We start from the raw sequence: 19,254 nt of genomic DNA on the forward strand, positions 1-19,254 counted from the left end.
CATATTTCCCTTTGTTTTGGTGACATTAATTTCACTTATATTCAAACTCACATATTAAAGAAAACTTAACACACTCTGATCCAATATTTTATAATATTTATAATCTAAATTTTTAAATAAGAGTATCATCAAGAAACTGAATGAAGAACTTTTAAAATTTTAAAGAATTGAAGTAAATAGAGCAAAAACCATTTAAAGTAAAACACTGTATTTTTAAAATACTACTTTACTCAACATACAAAATATAAAGTCTTCCATGTAAATAAAATTTCACTGTATAATAAATATCTCTGACTGCAGACACGTTGCACAGCATATCTCTAGACCATACTTATCCTGTTTTTCTGAGACTTTATGCCTATTAATTAGCAATTCCTCATTTGTCCTTATGCTCTAGTTCACCCTCTGTTTGATTCCCAAGAGCAGAGATAATTTGATATCCTCTGTAAATAGAATTATACCAGATTCATCGCCTTATATTTGGGTTATCCCACTTACCATAATGTCCTCAAGGTTGACTCGTGCTTTGTTTTAGAAAGGTTTTTTTTAATATTGCATAATTTCCTTCTAAGGCTAAATACTATTTCACTGTAGTGTGTATACAGCAACATCTTTATTCATTTATCCACATAAAGGTACTTGGCTTGATTCCATATCTTTGGCCCTATTAACAAAACTTTAGTGATCATAGGAAGGCTAATCTCTCTTATACATTCTAATTTCACTGTGGAGGAGACATTTCTAGATGTGAGATTGCTGGATTTTTGGTAATTTTATTTTTAATGTTTTAAAGAACCAAGCTACGATCTCCTTTTTCTTAGTATTTGCACAAACTTAGCAGTGTATGAGACTTCCAATATCCACTTTTTACTAATACTATTTACTGCTTCATTTGTAACAGCTATCTTCGTGGGGTTGGGAGATATTCATTAAGGTATTTTTCATCTCCCTGATATTTGGTGACATTTAACTTCTTCCATTTTGTCTTCTTCTTGGCGTGTCTATGCATTACATATTGTACTGACATAGACTCAGAGCAACAGGAAGAAGAAAGACTGAAACCTTGAAACTTTCAATGAAAATAACCTTTTCAATTATTAAGATAATTTCCTCAGATAATTTATCACAGTCATAGGAACCTCACCAAGCTAAAGAATTCTTTTATTTCTGTCTTGCTCTGTTTTAACAGTTCTGACTGAGCATTTTAAAGTTCCAAGTGATCTCACTGTGGACTCCAGAAAACACAGTTAAGAATCATACTCCTCTTTCCCTCCCCCTGATTATTTCAAGGGGTATACGTAAACATGTATAGACTTTGTTCTCTTGCTTATTTAGCCAGTGTCTAGTAAGTACTTGATGGCAGAATCACAATGCTGCTATAATCTTTAAACATTATTATTCTAGTCATAGAACACTTGCCAGTTGTTAGGAATGGTTACCTCACTTGACTACCTTTTTATTTCCCCTGTTGGTATGACCATAATTTTATTTCATTTACACATCATATTTCTATGAAACTCTATGAATCAACATGAACTCCATCCTACTCTTTGGTGTAATGCCAATGCTTTTTAATTAGAAACAGGGGTAGGACTACTTGAGAGTTTTCTTCAGCCATGTCTAGGTCTTGATACTGTGTCTCACTCATATCTTCTGCCAAACTTCCCCTGCTTGAAAGACTGCTGATGTAGCAATTGCCTGGGGTGGCTTCTGATCCATCATCCCTACTGTACAGAGGTGTCTGTACTCCTCTGTTGGTGGAATGCTTTGGCAGAATTTGATTTTATGCTTGCTTGCAGCTTTTCCCACAGAGAGTGGTAGCTGTACTAGATAGATGCATGCTGGAATGCTGTTAGGCTAGATCCATTAGTAAAGCAAAAAGACTTTAAATTTTCAGTGTGGTGTTTTTATTTTGAAATAGTTATTCTGGTATATTCCTTAAGATTAAAGTAACTACTTACTGAGCTTGCAATTAGTGGTTATTAAATAGGAAAACCAGAGGCCAACAATTAAATACAATTTAGAAAAATTAATATATTCATGATACATTTAATACATAGTTAATTTTATACTATAACCATCAAACATCAATGTGGTTTCCTTTATGCACCCTGCTTTAATGAGGAACTTCTTTCAGTCTACTTGGCAGCTTGTCCATTTTCAAATGCCAAATATTATTTGCTGAAGCAATTTAATTCCTACGTGTGACATTTTTCTTTCCAAATAAAGAATACGGATATGAATGCAATCCAAAATCATCATTTTAAATAATGCTTTACTCAAAAGTCTCACTTGGGAAGATTCTTCTTCTACTGTACTGATTATATACCTCAATATCAGATAAAATTCCATGCTTAAGACTGGTAAAGTCATCTGCTAAAAAGGGCTCATTGTGAGCTGACTATATGATGTTGTGATAAAGGCTGGAGATGATTGACAGTTGTTATTTGCAGAGATTTCCTTGTTCAGCAGTAAGCAACAATTTAAACAAAGTATTTTTTATCAATGCTTATATATTAGAAATGAAAATGTGGACTACACAAACGGAGGAAATTACTCCCTTCAACTTGATATATAAAGAAAATTTTATATAGTAACATAGTCTCACCTGTATGGAGAGGCTATTTCATATAAACAGAGCATAGGCCCTTCTACAAAGAAGAAAAAAAACATGTCCTGTCTGTAACTATAGCCTGTGGGAAGAGTGTACTGAAAGTTTTGAATGAAGCGTGACCACAGCACAGAGAATATGTGAAAAGGCAAGTCAGAGAAGCCACGGAAACAGGGGAAACGAGTGAGATTTGGGGATGGGATTATGGACCCAGAAGTTTGGAGGAATTCATGAATCATGGGTTATGAGACACATAGATAACAGCACTATTTGTTAAATGAAACCAAATTCCCCAGTACAGCAATGCAGAAGACGATGAATTTGAAATGAGATGAGGAGTTGCAGCAATGCTGCTGAAAGTCATAGTGGTCTAGACTGAGCATTTACAGCAAAGCCTTTGGAACAGAGATGCAGAAGTATTTGAATGTAAAACTGAAATGATTTCTAGTCATCAAAACAATGTATATTTGTGTGTTCACTAATTCATTCATTCATTCATTATACAAATGACAGTTGATCATTCTTCATGGGAACTCCCATGACAGGTCAGCCACTGCTTCTGCTCATAGCCAAATTGTGGCTTACACGTGGGAAAGAAAGCTGAATTTAAATACCTGAATGGAGGGATAAAAGCTGATTAAAGTCTCATGTATGAGTAATTGAAACATAATGTCTAAAAGAAACAGACTACTGTAAATGCATAACTGATTGCTACATAGAATGTAATGCTGATTTCAGATATTGATATATTTCACAAGTTTGTCAGTAAAAAGAACACTGGTTATAAGTCACAAGTAGTGAACTATTTTATTGCTTTGTGGGAAATTATTTTTCAATGTTAATTATTTTCAATATTAAAAATTCTCTTTTGAGGGTGCTCATTCTGGTATGGGGAGAAGTTAATACACATCAGGAAACAAATATGAGCAATTAAAGGAGTAAATGAGATAGTTTGAGAGAGTTGCATTTTTAGGACAGAGTTTCTCATATACAGCATGGATCTTGGTGCTTTCTGTGGAGCCCATTTTTAATAAGACATAAATCATTAGCAGAAAAGAGGTGGGAAGAAGCCAATGTTTGTAAACATTTAGAAAATGCTTGCCTTTAATCCCAGAACTCAGGAGGCAGAGGCAGGTAGAGCTCTCAGTGAATTCAAGGCCAGCCTGGTCTACAAGGAAAGTTCCAATGCAACCAGGATTGTTATACAGAGAAATCCAGTCTTGAAAAGAAAATCACTGAAAAACAATAGAGTGTTAAGAACTGACACATGGCTTCCTAGATGCTGACTCTAGAGAAGGCTTGTGTGCTTAAAGCTTTTTGAGCAAAATAGAAGCCATAATTTCTGCCTTCCATGTTTATCAATATATGTAAATTACTTTAAACAAAGCTTCACACAGAGTGACTATTCTGGATTTTTCAGATCACTACAAGCATACAAGAAATATGACAAGTAGCTTCACATGGTAAAAATCTCGTAGCCCATGTTACAATTTTGGTTCTCAGAAAATATTGGCTGGAAAGAAATGAAATAAAGCTGAAAAGGATAAATGAAATTAGAACCTCACTCTTTACAAGAAAAGGGTTTTGAGGTTCAGACCAGTGTGATATACTGAACAAAATGTGCAAGAGAAAGTGACTCACTCTTTCTGAGCATGAGAACAACATCATAATTGTGTTTTGAGTATTCATTTGTTACAGGTGTACAAAATGAATTGAAATTGAGATAATGAAAAGTCATCAACATTCAGTATGTGAATGAAAAAGTATCACAGATGGGGGATAATGTGGTTAGCATTAGGATGATGAATGGGAAAGAGGAGATGACCACATGTATTTCCATAATTACTCTAAGAATGCAGAGAGAATTCTGGGAAGAACAAACACTGGTGTGAGCTGTCAGCATCGGTGATATTGAGAATTCAGGAAAATGATAACCTGTCAGTACCATGTAAAAGATGAAGATAGATGTGGCTGAGCAGAGACCATGGGCTGTAGTTATTTAATTCTTCTCTGAGAGAAATGATAGGTCTGAGATTGTTACCTAAGTACATTGACAGAAAAGGAAAGAACACCGAGTTTGTGGAGAGGCATGTGCTAGTCTAAGCACTCAGGACAATTTGCAGAATAATTTTATGAACAGTGACCACTATTTATATGCCCATTTTACAGATGAGGAAATTAAAGTCTAATGTGTTTCTTTTTTTTCCCAGTCTTTCACAGTTAATATCAAAACTTGGACCCACATAGCCTTACATTGAAGCTGTGTGCTTGCCTAATCACAAATCTGTACCACATGTCAAACAAGGAAATAAAAACAAAATAAGATAAATGAAAGCAATGGTGTTTTAATTCCTGTTATTGAAAAAGTTTAGTGATCTTTTGAAAAAGTTGAAATAGTGACTATCAGAATAAAATCCTGTGGTTATTGAATGGAAGTTTAATTACTCAGTTTCTAAAATGCACCTATCAAAACAAACCAGGATGAGATTTTGGCAGGGGGACTGTCCAGAGAGCTGCTTCTATTTGTGGTAAAGGTGGTGAGATGCTCTGGCTGCTGTCATGCTGACTCTGGTCCCTGGCTCTGGGTGGGACAATTCTTCTGTGTTGTCCTGTGAACCTTTCCCAAAGTGCAACCCTTAGTCCACAGGAGTTTCAGGTCTTCTAATGTTTTTCGTCAATATCAAATTACCTCTGTTAAATCCCTTTCTACTCTGCCTGGCTGGTGAAATTTCTGTTACAGGACCATAACTATGCTGGTTAATTCCAACTTTCAATTTCTCACAGTCTTCAATAACTTGAAAAGAGTTTTTATGAAAAGTTATTTAAATCATGTTGTGACGTGATGTGTTTTATGGATTGTAGATATGACTTAGGAGCCTTGTCTTGGTTGTTACTTGATGTAGAAAAACCCAATCCACTGTGGGCAGCACCATTCCCTGGGCAGTAGCTCCTGAATCTTGTAAGACAAAAGCACACAGGCAAGGCTGTTTTCCTCTACCTATTCTTGTCTATAGATGCAATGCTTTAAGTTTCTGCCTTTGTGCCTAGATTCCCCAGAACAATGGACTGCAACCTGGCATTGTAAACAAACAAATGAAATACCATTTCTCCCCAGTTGTTCTTTGTCAATATTTTATTGCAGAAATAGAAACAAAACTAAGATACTAACATATCTCATTTAACACAAAAGCAGTGAAATAAATTATCAAGACAAGTTTGGTAACAGTAGAGTTCTAAAAAATTTCCCAAAAATCTTTTCTCAAAGTTCTCTGCAAGACAACATGATGCATATCCAACCATTCTGGATTAAAAGACATGTTTTAAGAGTATATTTGCCAAAGGAGTAGAGAATAAGGCCATTTGTTGACAGACAAAATTTCTCATGTTTAAGATTTTTGTTTTAGGATATTATTGCTCATTTATGGAGCTTTTATGATGTGTTGGAATTTAAAGAAAATATTTTAACAAATCCTGCCCAGGAACTATCTATGATGATTCTATCTACATAAAAATAAAATCCAGGTTGCTCCAGAACATCACAGGAAGGAGGGTGCATGCCAGGCATTCCTCAGATAGTCCAGAACATACTTTGTAGGGTACCATAAAAAAGAGATATATGTTTGTTCAGAGTTCTAGTTGGAGGCTCAGTGCCTTCATCTGATCACAAGATTTCCCTGGCTTAGTCCTAAGGTGAGAGAAAGTACTATGTGGTAAGAGAAAGAAAGAAAATGAAACAAGGCCACAGTGATGATCATGGCCACATTCACTCGTCTACTTGTAAATCACATGAATAATAAGGAAGAACTCCACACAAATCTTTTGCTCGCTTGCTCTCCCTCCCTTCCCTCCCCCCATGCTCTCTCTCTCTTTCTCCCTCCATCCCTCCATCCCTCCCTCCTTCCCCCCCTCCATCTCTATTTCTCACACACACTGTATGTGCATATGTATGTATATGGTTTCAGACATAGTCTCTTGCTGGCTAGAACTTACCAAGTAGACTAAACTAGCTGATCAGCAAGCTTTGTAGTCTCCACCTTCCTTGAAATGTGGTTACAAGCATAGACTGCCATGCTCAGCTCCTTTCATGGGCTCTGAGGAGGGGAGTGTCAAACTTTGGTCCACATGCTTGCAAAAAAAGCACTTTACTGACCAAGTTATGACTCTACCCTTGCCGCCACTTCTTTTTGTGTCACGAAGGTGAGTATTTACATCCACACATCGACAGGGACAAATGTTCACACCATAGCCCTTACTGATAGAGTTTGGGATTTTTCTGTGCTTTCTATTTTTACTACACTTGGATTATCATCTAATAAAGAAGACTTGTGCTATTTCAAATTTGGAATTAAATAATTTTTCTTTGCACTTTAATTTATAGTCCATCATTATAACTATGATGACCTTTCTTTCCTGCATTTACTCAAAGATATATATTTACTTGCCTTCATTAAAGACGTTGAAATCTGTAACAGGTCTTTCTTTAGACCACCAGCTGCCAAATAATGACATAGAAACTTCTTATTAATTATGAAAGTTTGGCCTTAGTTTAGGTTTGTTTTCAACTAGCTCTTAAAACTTGAGTTAACCTGCTTATATTAATCTATGTTCTGTCACATGGTTCATTACCTCTCCTCAGTACACTACACCTTATTTCCTCCTGCTGTGGTGAAGTCCCCTCCATCGGGTTCTTCTCCTGAGTTCCCACCCCCTTCCCCGAGGTCTGCCTAGCCTCTCCTACCTAGTTGCTGACAAGTCAGCTCTTTATTAAGCCAATCAGAAGGTGACTTAGGCAGGTGTGGTAAGAGAGAGACATCTTCACACAGTGTGGTAAATATTCTGCAACAGAAATATGGTCTGTTTTACTTATCTTTATTTGTGAACCATAGCATGGATGAGAGGGATGTGTTTCTGTGTTGATTTCCTTCTACTTCTCATGCACTCCTTGAAGGCTTGACTTTCAGCATTTCCATAAGATGATATTTAAGAATATGAGATGACTATATATTATTATGGATTTGAAAATTAAAATTTTAAAATGTTGCTGTCTGTGTCATTTCATTTATCTCACACTTTTGTCAAAAGAAGCTTAAAAGCAAATACCCACTTAGGCTGATTGAGTAATCATATTTAGAAGCCAGTCAGTGGACAGTGAAATTTCCTCATCCACCAATTAGTTCCTTTCTAGTCAGCCTCCTAAGTTTCCTGTTAGAAAAGTGGCCATGCCAGGGTCATAAATTGTTTGCTCATTTTGTCACTAATATGTCCATAATTTGAGGATTAAAATTCATTTTGTGAGCTTAATTCCCTCTATTTAATCTCTTCAAAAACTGATATTTCATGTATTTTCCTTCATTTAATCAACTTGATAGATTCAAGCATTTTGTTTGGGCTTTTACTCCTGGAAACTCTTATTTTTCACCACATGCTTAAGAACCTCATAATGAATTTCTTAGTTTTGCTGAGTGTTTTTTCTAAGTCTCATTGGGAATTAAAACAGATTAATTTTACTCATCCTTAATGCTACCTTAACAGTTCATACAACTCTTAATAAACTCCAGGAAGGGGCAGCTGTGTGGTGATAAAAGAGGGTGAACTTACTAGGCATTTTCCATGACAAGTGTTTGTGACGTCACTCAGTTCAAATCTCCCCTTCTGTGCATGTGTCTTAATGATGCCACCTTCCAGCATACACACTTAGCAATCAGGTTAAAATTTTTTGGGATTTTTATTATTGCTTGCATTTGATGGGCAATCCTTACCTCTGAAAGCATCTTTTTACAAAGACAGTGTCTTCAGATTCTGCGTCAATCCTAATGATGAATGAATACATAAAATAACATGTGTAATAGAACTTGGGGAAGCTATGCTTCTATTTTTTAATGTATTTATAATTTATCAAGTCAGTTGCTTTTCATATTTATAAATTAAATTTTATTACATTCTCAATGTTCATGGTTTCAAAGTAATTCCCCTATTCAACTTAAAGTCTTAGTAATTTCAAAATCTCAGGGATGAGCTTTGGCAGTGATGTGCCCATTCCAGGTGGTTGGTTGCAGCTCCTTCTCCAGTGTGTGAATATGTGATCAGTCCATGCAAGATGCACTCTCAGTCCTAGACTGACTCTCAGTCACCTCAGAATATCCACTGAGTTCTCCTCCTCTGTCAATTTCTTCTCTGATTCTTCTGACATTGTACTACCCCAATTTCCATTGTCTGCTTCCTCATATTCTCGTGACCTACTGGCTTGTTCTTTTTGGTCCCTGATAGCTAGTAGCCAATTATTTACACTTTTCTTCTTCACCTATGATTGCTATCACAGTAACAATCACTGTGAAGATCAGCTGTAAAGTATATAGAACTGTCCTTCCTATCGCAGTTACTCAGATAAGTATAGCATTTTCAAAAGCACAATGTGAAAAAAAATGCTTTCACCAAGGCTATGTACAATATTAGTAATGAAAGCCTTCTTTCTGCTTCTGAACACTCACACTGGATAGTCAGTTGGACTCAACTTCCATCCATATATAGTAGCCACCCAGCTACACAACATAAGTTTCTATCCTTATGTTTTCAACATCAGATTTGCAATAATTGTCACTCCTAATAAATGGCCTCTTGATTATAAGCAGGCCACAGACTCAGAGTCTCTCAAGCATCCTCCTGGCCTTCCTGATTGCTTCTGTCCCACATAAATATTTCACATGTATAATCTCACACAAAAGCACTTAGAATGAGATATGTAAGCTGCTTTGGGACACTAAATATTGTTTCCCGTAAGCAAACGATGAATGTATATTTTATATTAAAAAGCCACTTTATATACAATATGCAGAATTCTAACTCACTAGCATTTTAAACCTCAAATTTTTTGCTTGTCATTAACTACCAAAAATTAAGTTTATAAAGTCAGAAGTAATGTCTTTTTATATGATTTCCAAAAGCATGTGAACAAAACTTGCTAAGTATTTTTAAATAAGGTGGAAATCAAGTCAGGTCTGTTTAATCCCCATGAGGTTATAGAGGAATACTGATAACCTGAGACAAATCTCTAAAGTGATCAGTTCCACAAAACCAACTGTCTATCAGTCTCTGAATATAAATGGCCCTCATATTCCTCTGTACTAGTCACAGCCTTGTATAATTTAAAGGAAAATTAGAAGAACAAAACAAAACATAATCTGGTTGGTCCACAGACACTTGGTAAGTTTTTGAACTGTTAGAACTTATAATATCTTAATTCAAATCTAACTTATAAGAAAAGACATAATCATGTATCTTGGGTTTCAGTATTAGAGTTTCTCCACAGCATTTCTCCCACCCCTTTTCTTCTTATTTTTGTCTACCATACCTACAGAGAAAATACCAAGGTCTGTCTGGTCTAGACATGACCACAAGGTCAATTACTTATATTTTAGTACCAAGTCCCAACCATGTGCTGGAGGACAGGTGTAAAAGGCTGTGCACATCACAGCATGTGAGGTAATGTGGTGTGTGTGTGTGTGTGTTTACATATGTGAGGTATATGATGTGCTTATCTTTGCATGCATATGGAAGCCAAAGGTTGATGCAAGGTGTTCTTAGTAGCTCTGCACTCACTAAACCTGAAGCTCACTGACTTGGCTAGATAAGAACAGGGGATCCTCTGCTTCCTACCAACCCAGAGCAGGGATGTTCACTGTTGCTTTGCTTTATTGCTGTTTGATTTTAATGTGACTTCTGTTTATTGGTCTCAGGTACTCACATTTGTGGATGCAGAATGTTACCAGTTGAGCTGTTTCCCTAGTCCCCATCCACAACCTGCATATTTCAAATATTAGAAATCTTTATATTATAAATGCCTGAGTTTTTCTCAAGGAACTATAAAATATTATAGACATGAAGCAGGAGCAGTTGTTTTAAATAAATTGTATAATTATTACACATTGGCATTAAGAATATAGTTTTGGTTATAAACATAAAATCATTTCCTGGCTTTCTTCTTAATACTGTCTAGAGAAAGGAATAAAGCTCAGAAATAAGGTGAAAAGCTGCTGAATGTCTTTTCAGTGCCACACATAGATATTGTTTAATAGAATCACAGAAATAACTTATTATTTTAGGAGAATTACTATTTTCTGTTATTTAAAACAGAGTTAAGACTATGAGTTTACATGTGAACTTAAGAAATTTTATTGGAAGAGGTGCAAATGATTTCTTCTGCAGAAAAGCGAATTCAAGGTTGACTGTTTCTTTAATTCAAGGTAAACTGATTCTTAAATCCATCTAGTCTTATTTTTTTTTTTAGTTTACAGCATTGCTGTTGTTTTTTGAGGCAGGATCTCACTTAACAGTTCAGTTTGCCCTATAATTCGAAGTCTCCCTGCCTTTGCCTCCGACGTGGTCAAAGGCAGGTGCCTCCGAGCTGGGTCTGAGCACTGAATCATAAGATGCTCTATAACTGATCTATTTCCTAAGCGCCTTCACACCATTCCTCATAGGTACGCTGGACACATTGTTCTTATGAGGCTCAAGGTTGGCACTTTGTAAGCATCATTCTTTGCGAATGTAAGTTGTGCTTGGATTCTAGACCTCTTTTGGAAGTGATCTTAAGTATCTGTGGAAAACGCCTCTGTAAACTCAGATCATTACTTCTCTGCAGTTCGGGTAACTGACAAACTTCTTCAAAATGAGGAAAAGAAGACCCCCATCTGTGAACTGTGGGTGCTCTTTATTACAGTGTGGACTGTGATCTAATCTGTCCTCCTGGGCTCCCTCACAGAGATGTCATTTATGTAGAATAGATGGAGGCAGTGGGCTGACATGACCCTGGAAGGTTCAAATGGAATGGTGATTAATGTAGCTTCCAGGCTGCCTCTGACCACCAGCTTCCTGCAGCCTTTATTTGAGTATGCTATTTTGAATACTGTTTTATTAACATTTCTTTCCTAACAGATGCTTTGATTTAATATTTTGGGGTTTATATTAGTTTCCTCCGCACAAACACTTTGCTTTCACTGTTGGCCAATTAGCTCAAGTGCCAAATGAAACTCAAAATATCACAACGCGGTTGCTAGATTCTATTTTGTGAATAGAAAGAATTCAATAGAAAACAAAATAAAGTCTTTTAAGGAAAGAAAGAACAGGTGAATAAGTAGCTGGGTGGAAATATTTTAGAACTAAGCAGGTGTATTTATTACTACTGCTAAAATTAAAAAGGAAGTTTGACTGTAAACTAAAGGCCCCAAATCATCATTAAAATGTTCCCATGGGTCAGATACAATGTTACAGGCACCTTGTACCCACATCAGTGACTTTGAAAAGCACAGAGGGTTTGAGGAATGCTTAAGTGGCTGTGTTGTTAAATCCTAAAAACAAATTCTCAATGTGCTTTGTAGAACTCCAGGGCAATTATTTACATAGAATAGAAATAAATCACTTTCTCATGTTATCTGTGTGAAACATTCCATTTATATCTTTCCATTGTGAAACAGAGGCAGTTAATTTGTTCCTACAGAATATACTTGAAGCCTTATATAAACACTTTGTGTATAAAAACAAGCCCATATGATGGAATTCCAAAGCTTATTCAGAAAATCTGACTATAGCAATTGCAGTCATCTCTCCAAGGGAACACGACAGGCATCTCAGCATCTGCTCAGTGGCAGCAGCAGTCCCTCGGTTCCCAGTCTGCTTCTGTCTTAATTTTCTGCCCTCTTTTTTGTTAGCTTATTTAACCTACAGTTTTGTAATTAAAGTACAATGCCTGTAAGATTCTTGAAAACTGTCTCACTCAATCTCATTCATCTCACCTGGGTCTTTAGCCCCAGCAGACTTGAAACAAGTTATAGTAGCACATCTGTGCCTTGGTGTTCTTCTGAGCTTGCTCATCATTCAGATTTGCAAATGGAAAGCATGGGAAGGGGGAAAATGTGCATGGTTCATGGTGTGTTTAGACCAAAGGACTTGAGTTTGATTCCTTGAATCAAGTAATCAACCTCCAAATAAACAATACCAGGATGCTGCTTAGTATAGCATTCCAACTGAGTCTTTTACTATGCCAGGCCTGGCACAGATGTGGTCATGCTTCTTCTCCATAATTGAAAAGACTGCATGCCAGAATGGAGTCCACGTTATTATCTTTTTATCAATTCCTGTGTTTAGTACTTATTCCTTACATGTTGATAGCTAGGTTTAATTCTCACAAAACACTGTTTTCTGATTTCAAGGGTTTAAAAGCATAAGTTCACTTGCAGATGCCAGTAGTATCATCTCTGTGTCTTTTCTTTTAAAATTTTATTTCTACTACTTAATTTTTCCCCATAATGGTAATCATAAGATACTTATTGATATATTATTCAGAATCCATTTAGATGTGAACAATACAAATTTTAGTAAGTTCAAGCAAAAAAAAAGCCATAACAAAATATATACATTCTGTTGGGTGGCAACCTGACTGTCTCCCCTCTAAGATCCTCATGCCCTTTTTCCTTGCTTAAATGTAGCCAGGAGGTGTCTTTTACTATCCAAACAAGCAGACTATTGTTCTGTTGGCACACACAGTAGTAAACATTGATTATTATGGTTTGAATGAAAGTGTTCCCTCAGACTCATGTGTTTGCCCAGTTGGTAACGCTATTTTAAGAGGTTGTCAAAGTTTCTGAGATATGAGAACTGGCAGCTGTGGGCACTAGTGGTGACCCTTGGAGGCTATAACATGACACCACTTGTGACCCATTTTTTTTCTGTTTCCTAGTCCTTAGAGATATAAAGAAATTTCACCATAAGTTTCCATTAATGTGGGCAGAGATGAACTGCACTCTTTAAACAATGTGTGAAAACAAGCCTCTCCTCCTTCAAGTTGTCCTGTCAAGTCTTCTCTCCCAGCAACGAGAAGAGAAACTAATTCATTAATCACCACTTCTAAGAACCACAGAGGATGGAGCTCTGTGTGCAGTAGCTACACTCTTCCCTGTGTATTGAGGATTTGTGTTTTTCCTAGCCAGATTAAAGGGCTCTTTGATTCCCCCTTTAAATTGATGCATAAATTTAGAGCCAGTCCTACCATTGTTACTGGAACTAATGGCAAGGAAATACATATTCAAAGTAAATAACGTATTCCTCAAACAAGAAGGTGTACAGAAGAGTGACCATAGAAACAACATGAGTACATAAACCATTGTCAATCCCTTCATTGCAGGCACTCACATTTTTACTCCTGCCTGCAATGATTCACATATATAGTATAGTGCACTGACCACTTCTATAACAAGAATGAATTTATTTTCTTATTATTATAACATCTTACCATCAGTTCATGATCACTGAAGGATGAGTATCACACTTGTGAGACCTTAATCCAGAGCCTCATGTTCAATTATTAACATAATCTGCAAACACCAAAGGAGAAATAAAAGTAAAATGTACCTTTTTGAGGAGTTAGGAAGATGCATCTGTCAGTAAAGTACCTGCTGCATAAACATGGAGACTTGAGCTTTATTCCCAGAACACATATAAAAGTCTATGTACAGAGGTATGTGTGCATCTGCAATTCCAGCACTGGGGAGATGACAATAGGAGATCCCTGAAGCTAGATGACAGCCAAACTGATATGCTACAGGTTTAGCTAGTGGCCCTAGTTCAAAACTTGAAATGGGAAATGACTGTGGAAGATACCCAGATATGCTCTGCACATACGTGTCTGTATGTGTCCATGCATCATTACGCACACATACATAACCATAGAAACAGACAAAAACATTTATCTGAAAAGAGGAAGCTAGAAATGATAGTGGTCTGGAAAGCTTCTCCACTCACTCAATACTTTCTGCTAATGTCATCAAGGAGCTAAGGACACAGATATAAAGCAGATTGCTGAGATGGTCTCCTCACTCAGAGGCTCTCAGCTACATAGGACTATGCAAGCTAACTGCCTGTAAGAGCTTGGTCTCCACATTGTGTAGTGAGCATAGAATGGGCCCAATGTGGGAATAGATACACAGATCAGTTAAAAGTGTGTTCTGATCTTTCAACTCTTGCACAGGACCTAAGTTTGGTTCCCAGTTCTCACGTCCATTATCTCACAGCTACTCAGAATTCTAGTTTCTAAAAATCTGATGTCTCTGGTCTATGTAAGCATCAGCACTCATGCGCACATGCTGACACATACATACATATTTAAAATAGAAAAACACAAGTATTTTAAATGATCCTAATCTTATATATGTTGTAAGGAATGAAATAATCAAAATGTAAAACTATTGAGTCTTTATATCAATGCTGGTTTTCTGCTCTTTCTCCTCCATTATACCTCCTTCTGTTTCTCCCTGCTTCCTTCACTGTCTCTAATCTACAGCCTCTAGGATTTAAACCAGATGTCATTTGAAGGTGATCACTTTGTTTCCTAAAGAAAGCTATGGATTTTTTTCCTTGAAGAAGCTCCCTTGATTAGTTTTTTAAATCTACCTGCCATTAAGCTCTGGCCATAAATCCATTTATAAAGTAGATACAGACACTTGATTTGATGTGGAAAGAAAAAGGCCACAGTCAAACGGATCTGGCCATTAGGATAACTGTATTGCTATCCACTGAAAGTATTTCTCTGCATTAATGAACAGTAATTCCTACTTCTCTCCCCTTGCCCACTCTCAGAGTGACAACCCTCCCAGAGTGTCACAGCTGTGTTCATGGTAGCAGAGCTGCTCTTGAGATGTTCTGATGACAATTTCTAGGAAACCCAACAACCCACCCCTACACAGAAAGCTCCAAGGGGACGCAGAGAGAATTAAGCCATATATGAGGCAAATGATGGCTCAGGATTCTTCTGAAACAGGAAGCAAAATTTGTCTGGTTGAAGTGACAGCTCTGCCTGCTGATTCTATACTAATATTATGAGGTTGCTTCTTGATTTTGAGATGATATTTTTCCAACTAACCCTGAGAGTCATCAAAGTCAAAATCACTTCTGTATTTATGATGACTCAGAATTTTTTTTCTATTTTCAATCACAAAATTCTTTGTAATGCAAAGTCATGACTGGTTGATTACTCTCAGCCTAGGGGTTGTCAATGACATGAGAATCCAAATACACTCGTTCTTTCATGTCTTACAGTTTCATCTTGAGTATGTCAAGCTCTTGGACATCTATTGCAAAGTGAAGAGCTTGAGTTTTAAAATGCTTAGAAAGTTATTACAGCTTCCTACAAGTTTTTGAATTTCAGGGCTTATTTTCTTTGACACTTTTGGGGTACTTGACTTATTAATAATGATTAATAAATACTGAAGTAGGTTCATGCTAATGTCGATGAAGTTAGCAGAGAGTGAAGAACAATTTTGGCTGCTAGGTTTTAAGGAATACTGTATACAGAGTTTGGGATGCGACATTTCTTTGGTGTATATCTGGACTCCAGTAATGAATTGGTAAGTCTGACTTTTTTAATAATAAGGATGCAAGTTTAAATTCACTAAGCAGAATGACAGATTTTATTTCAAGAGTTGACAACAGAAATCATGGGTCACTTAAACATAATCACTTGCATAGAAAGTTATGTGCAACAATCTGAATTATAACTTGCATAACTTGTTTATAAACAGGAATGACACACTTCATTTTTCTAGTTCATTGTTGAATCAAAGGCTTTAACAATTTTCTAATATTATGGAGAAAGATTTTGTAAACAAATGAATCATTAAAGCATAGAAGTTATAGCCTTCGTGTATGTGTGTGCCATGTGTATACAGGTGTGCCAGAAGAGGGCATTATGACCCTGGAAATAAAGCTGCAGCTGGTTGCCAGCTGCTCACCACTGATACTGGGAACTAGACTAGAGCCCTCCAAAAAGGCAGCAAGTGTTCTTAACTGATGAGCCCTTTCTCTCGTCCCTAATTCATATCTTTAACAGAGAAATTTCCTGTAATGAGATGAATATCAGTGTTCTCAGTATACAAATAAACCCACATAATGGTTTGTTTACAATTGATCTTTTTTGTTGTGAATAATAAAATAAAAATTAAGCATGGATAATGTTCACCAGTAATCATCTACTTAATAGTCTGCTTCAAAATTTCTCTCTTCTTCAGATCCATTAGGGCTCATTGAATCCATCATAGGAAAAAAGGGTTCATATTGACTTCTTTTCTGTAATTATTAACTCACAGTTGCTCTCCTTATTTTTCTTATAACACGAATAGTATTTCTTTCTATACGCATATCTTAACTTATTTAAATCTTGTATAGATATAAAGTTAATATATGTTCTATTCCAATAATTCATTGTCTCAATGGGTTTTGTACAGGAAATTGTTATGAATAAAGCAATGTGTGTTTTCATATGTGTACACCATAAAGTAAACACTTTGATTGTATTTATATCATATTTTCAAAGATTTGTTTATCTGTGTATGTGTTTGAGTGAGCGCATATACATGTGTATGTGCAGGAATGCACACCCACGAGCCTCTGAGCCATATCTCAAGAACTCATTTCATTTTTAATTCAATATTTTACTTTATTTAGTGACAAATACATTATTATAATTTATTTTTCAAATTAATTCCCCATTTCTGGACATTTTAATTATTGATGAGATGTTCATATTAGCATATATATTGCTCTTAGAACTCTTACATCAGATTCTGCACACACATCAGTAATTACAGGTTATGTATAACTTTTCCTAAATGTAACTTATGATGTCTCTGTTTTCATATTTTTCTTCTAATATCTACATTTGTCCTTTTGAACATCTAGCCCATGCCCTCAGCTTTACTGCCCATTTCTCCCTTGTCATAGAAAGCTGGGTACAGATAACCCATACCTCTTGATTCCATAATAATGTCCTTGAACTGGGGTCACATCTTCCTTTGGAAGCAAACTGCTTTCACATGTATCCACCATCATTTAAAAGACTGCTTTATTCTCAACCCTGGACTCCAGATCATAAAGTAACCCTTCTCCACAAGGGAGGTGCCCTTCTGAAGAAACACTTAGACACTTGATTGGGGTTCTGAGATATGTCTGTTGTCCTCAGAAGGATGGCAAGAGACATTCAGTGTTGAGAGTGAGTTTGTTTTCCTGTCCCAGTGTTTGCTCTTTGTTCCTCACCTCAAAATTTTCATGTCTCTTGAATGAATTATAAACGTCCACCAATCATCTAGATGGGTTAAATCCCTTTTTATTCAAATTTCTTTAGCTTAGAGACTGAGTTTTGCATCAAACTGAAGAATTTTTGGCAAAGTTTTACTATATATTGAATTTCCAGAAATTAAAACACTATGCAAATTGCCATTTTTTTCTCAAATTGCCATTTTTTTTTGCAGCATTCAGAAAACTATCTCATCATTGGCAATGTAGCTCAGTGTTTGAGTTACTTACAGTAGCCCCATAGGTCTGCAGTCATAGCTGCTGTAAGCTTTTGTGTGAAAAAGGGATTCACTTCACTCATCCATTCTTGGAAGAATATTAACTTTCTCTCCCATTTCTATTATAATTATCCTAAGAGTTTATGTATTGGGGTGAATATTGCTATATTTGTATTAATTTGTTTCTTTGATATTTAAAGGGTTATATTCATATTCTTGATATCTAAATTTTTCATTTCAAGATAAACAAAGGAAGAGTAATATTCATGTAAAAAAGGAGGTTGGAGTCTGATAAAAATAAAAACTATTGACTTAGAATAAATGTTAAATTCTTGTTTTTCGTAAAATGCTGTCAAAGTCTATATATTCTATGTTCATGAATATTGTTGTGTTTACAAACTTTATTGTTATCTACCCATCAACTTATATGAACTTTACATAAATTTATCTAATTTTTCCTTGAAAGATAAACTGCATTGCTCTAAAAATCTATGGACTTTGGTAAAACTGATTTAGGTTAACATTTTATCTTTTTCTCTTAGTTGCATATGAACTTTTTACTCTTAAAAGAGGATAAATCACTTCCACAGGCAAATATTCACAAGTGCACACACTGTAACATAAAGATTAATAAAACATAGATAATATGCCTGCTCTATTAACATAAGCATTTATTTACTATAGTAATTCCCCTTCATTTCTGTATGCTGTATAGCAGGAATGTAACTGTTCTACCTTCTCTGAGAATCTTTCTTGCAGTATTATATTAATGTTGTAAAACCATGTGACATCAGGCTAACAAAATATGGCCACGGTGATTACCACGTAGTTTTTGGAGTAGGTACTCATGGGTGTGTTGCCACAGAAGTAATTAAAAACTCCTTTAGTAATAGTCTTTTCATGACCTCTGGAGGAAAATTTTCATTACTTCTCCAATAATCTTTCAGATAAATTTGATGCTGGGTATTCACAAAAATTTTGTTTCCCATCTGAGCTGCCATTTCTACTGAATAACAAGAACTTACTTATTTTCGGCTTACAAATTGTTATGAACTGTGTTTCCATTCAATTTCCTTTCACCTGAAATGGAAATGTGAAGTATTTACTGAAAGTAAGACTATTTTTGCTTTGCTATAAATGAAACATTTCTGAAAATTAATGCAGAACTCTAAGTTAACGGCAGTAAATTAGATTCCTGCATGGATGCTGCAGACGGGACTTAGGGAGCTTAAGTCAATTCTGCTATTATTATTATTTGTAAAACTCATTTCAGAAGTTGCTTATTTCTTCCAGTTGGATTTCCTTATC

General features: G+C 35.9%; 1 long non-coding RNA gene across 2 annotated transcripts in view; it reads right to left on the reverse strand.

Moving 5' to 3' along the window:
* Nucleotides 1–19,020, reverse strand: part of LOC125412735 (uncharacterized) — a 69,615-nt gene extending 50,595 nt beyond the window's left edge. For both annotated transcript variants that reach the window (XR_007235682.3, XR_007235681.3), the window contains exons 1-2: nt 18,972–19,020; nt 13,896–13,977 (exon numbers count right to left, since the gene is read on the reverse strand). This is a non-coding gene — a long non-coding RNA (uncharacterized LOC125412735). The remainder of the gene's footprint in view (nt 1–13,895; nt 13,978–18,971) is intronic.
* Nucleotides 19,021–19,254: the final 234 nt, after the last annotated feature.

The sequence above is a fragment of the Myodes glareolus genome, chromosome 17, assembly GCF_982192425.1.
Source record: "Myodes glareolus chromosome 17, mMyoGla1.1, whole genome shotgun sequence".
In the NCBI taxonomy this organism is placed as follows: domain Eukaryota; kingdom Metazoa; phylum Chordata; class Mammalia; order Rodentia; family Cricetidae; genus Myodes; species Myodes glareolus.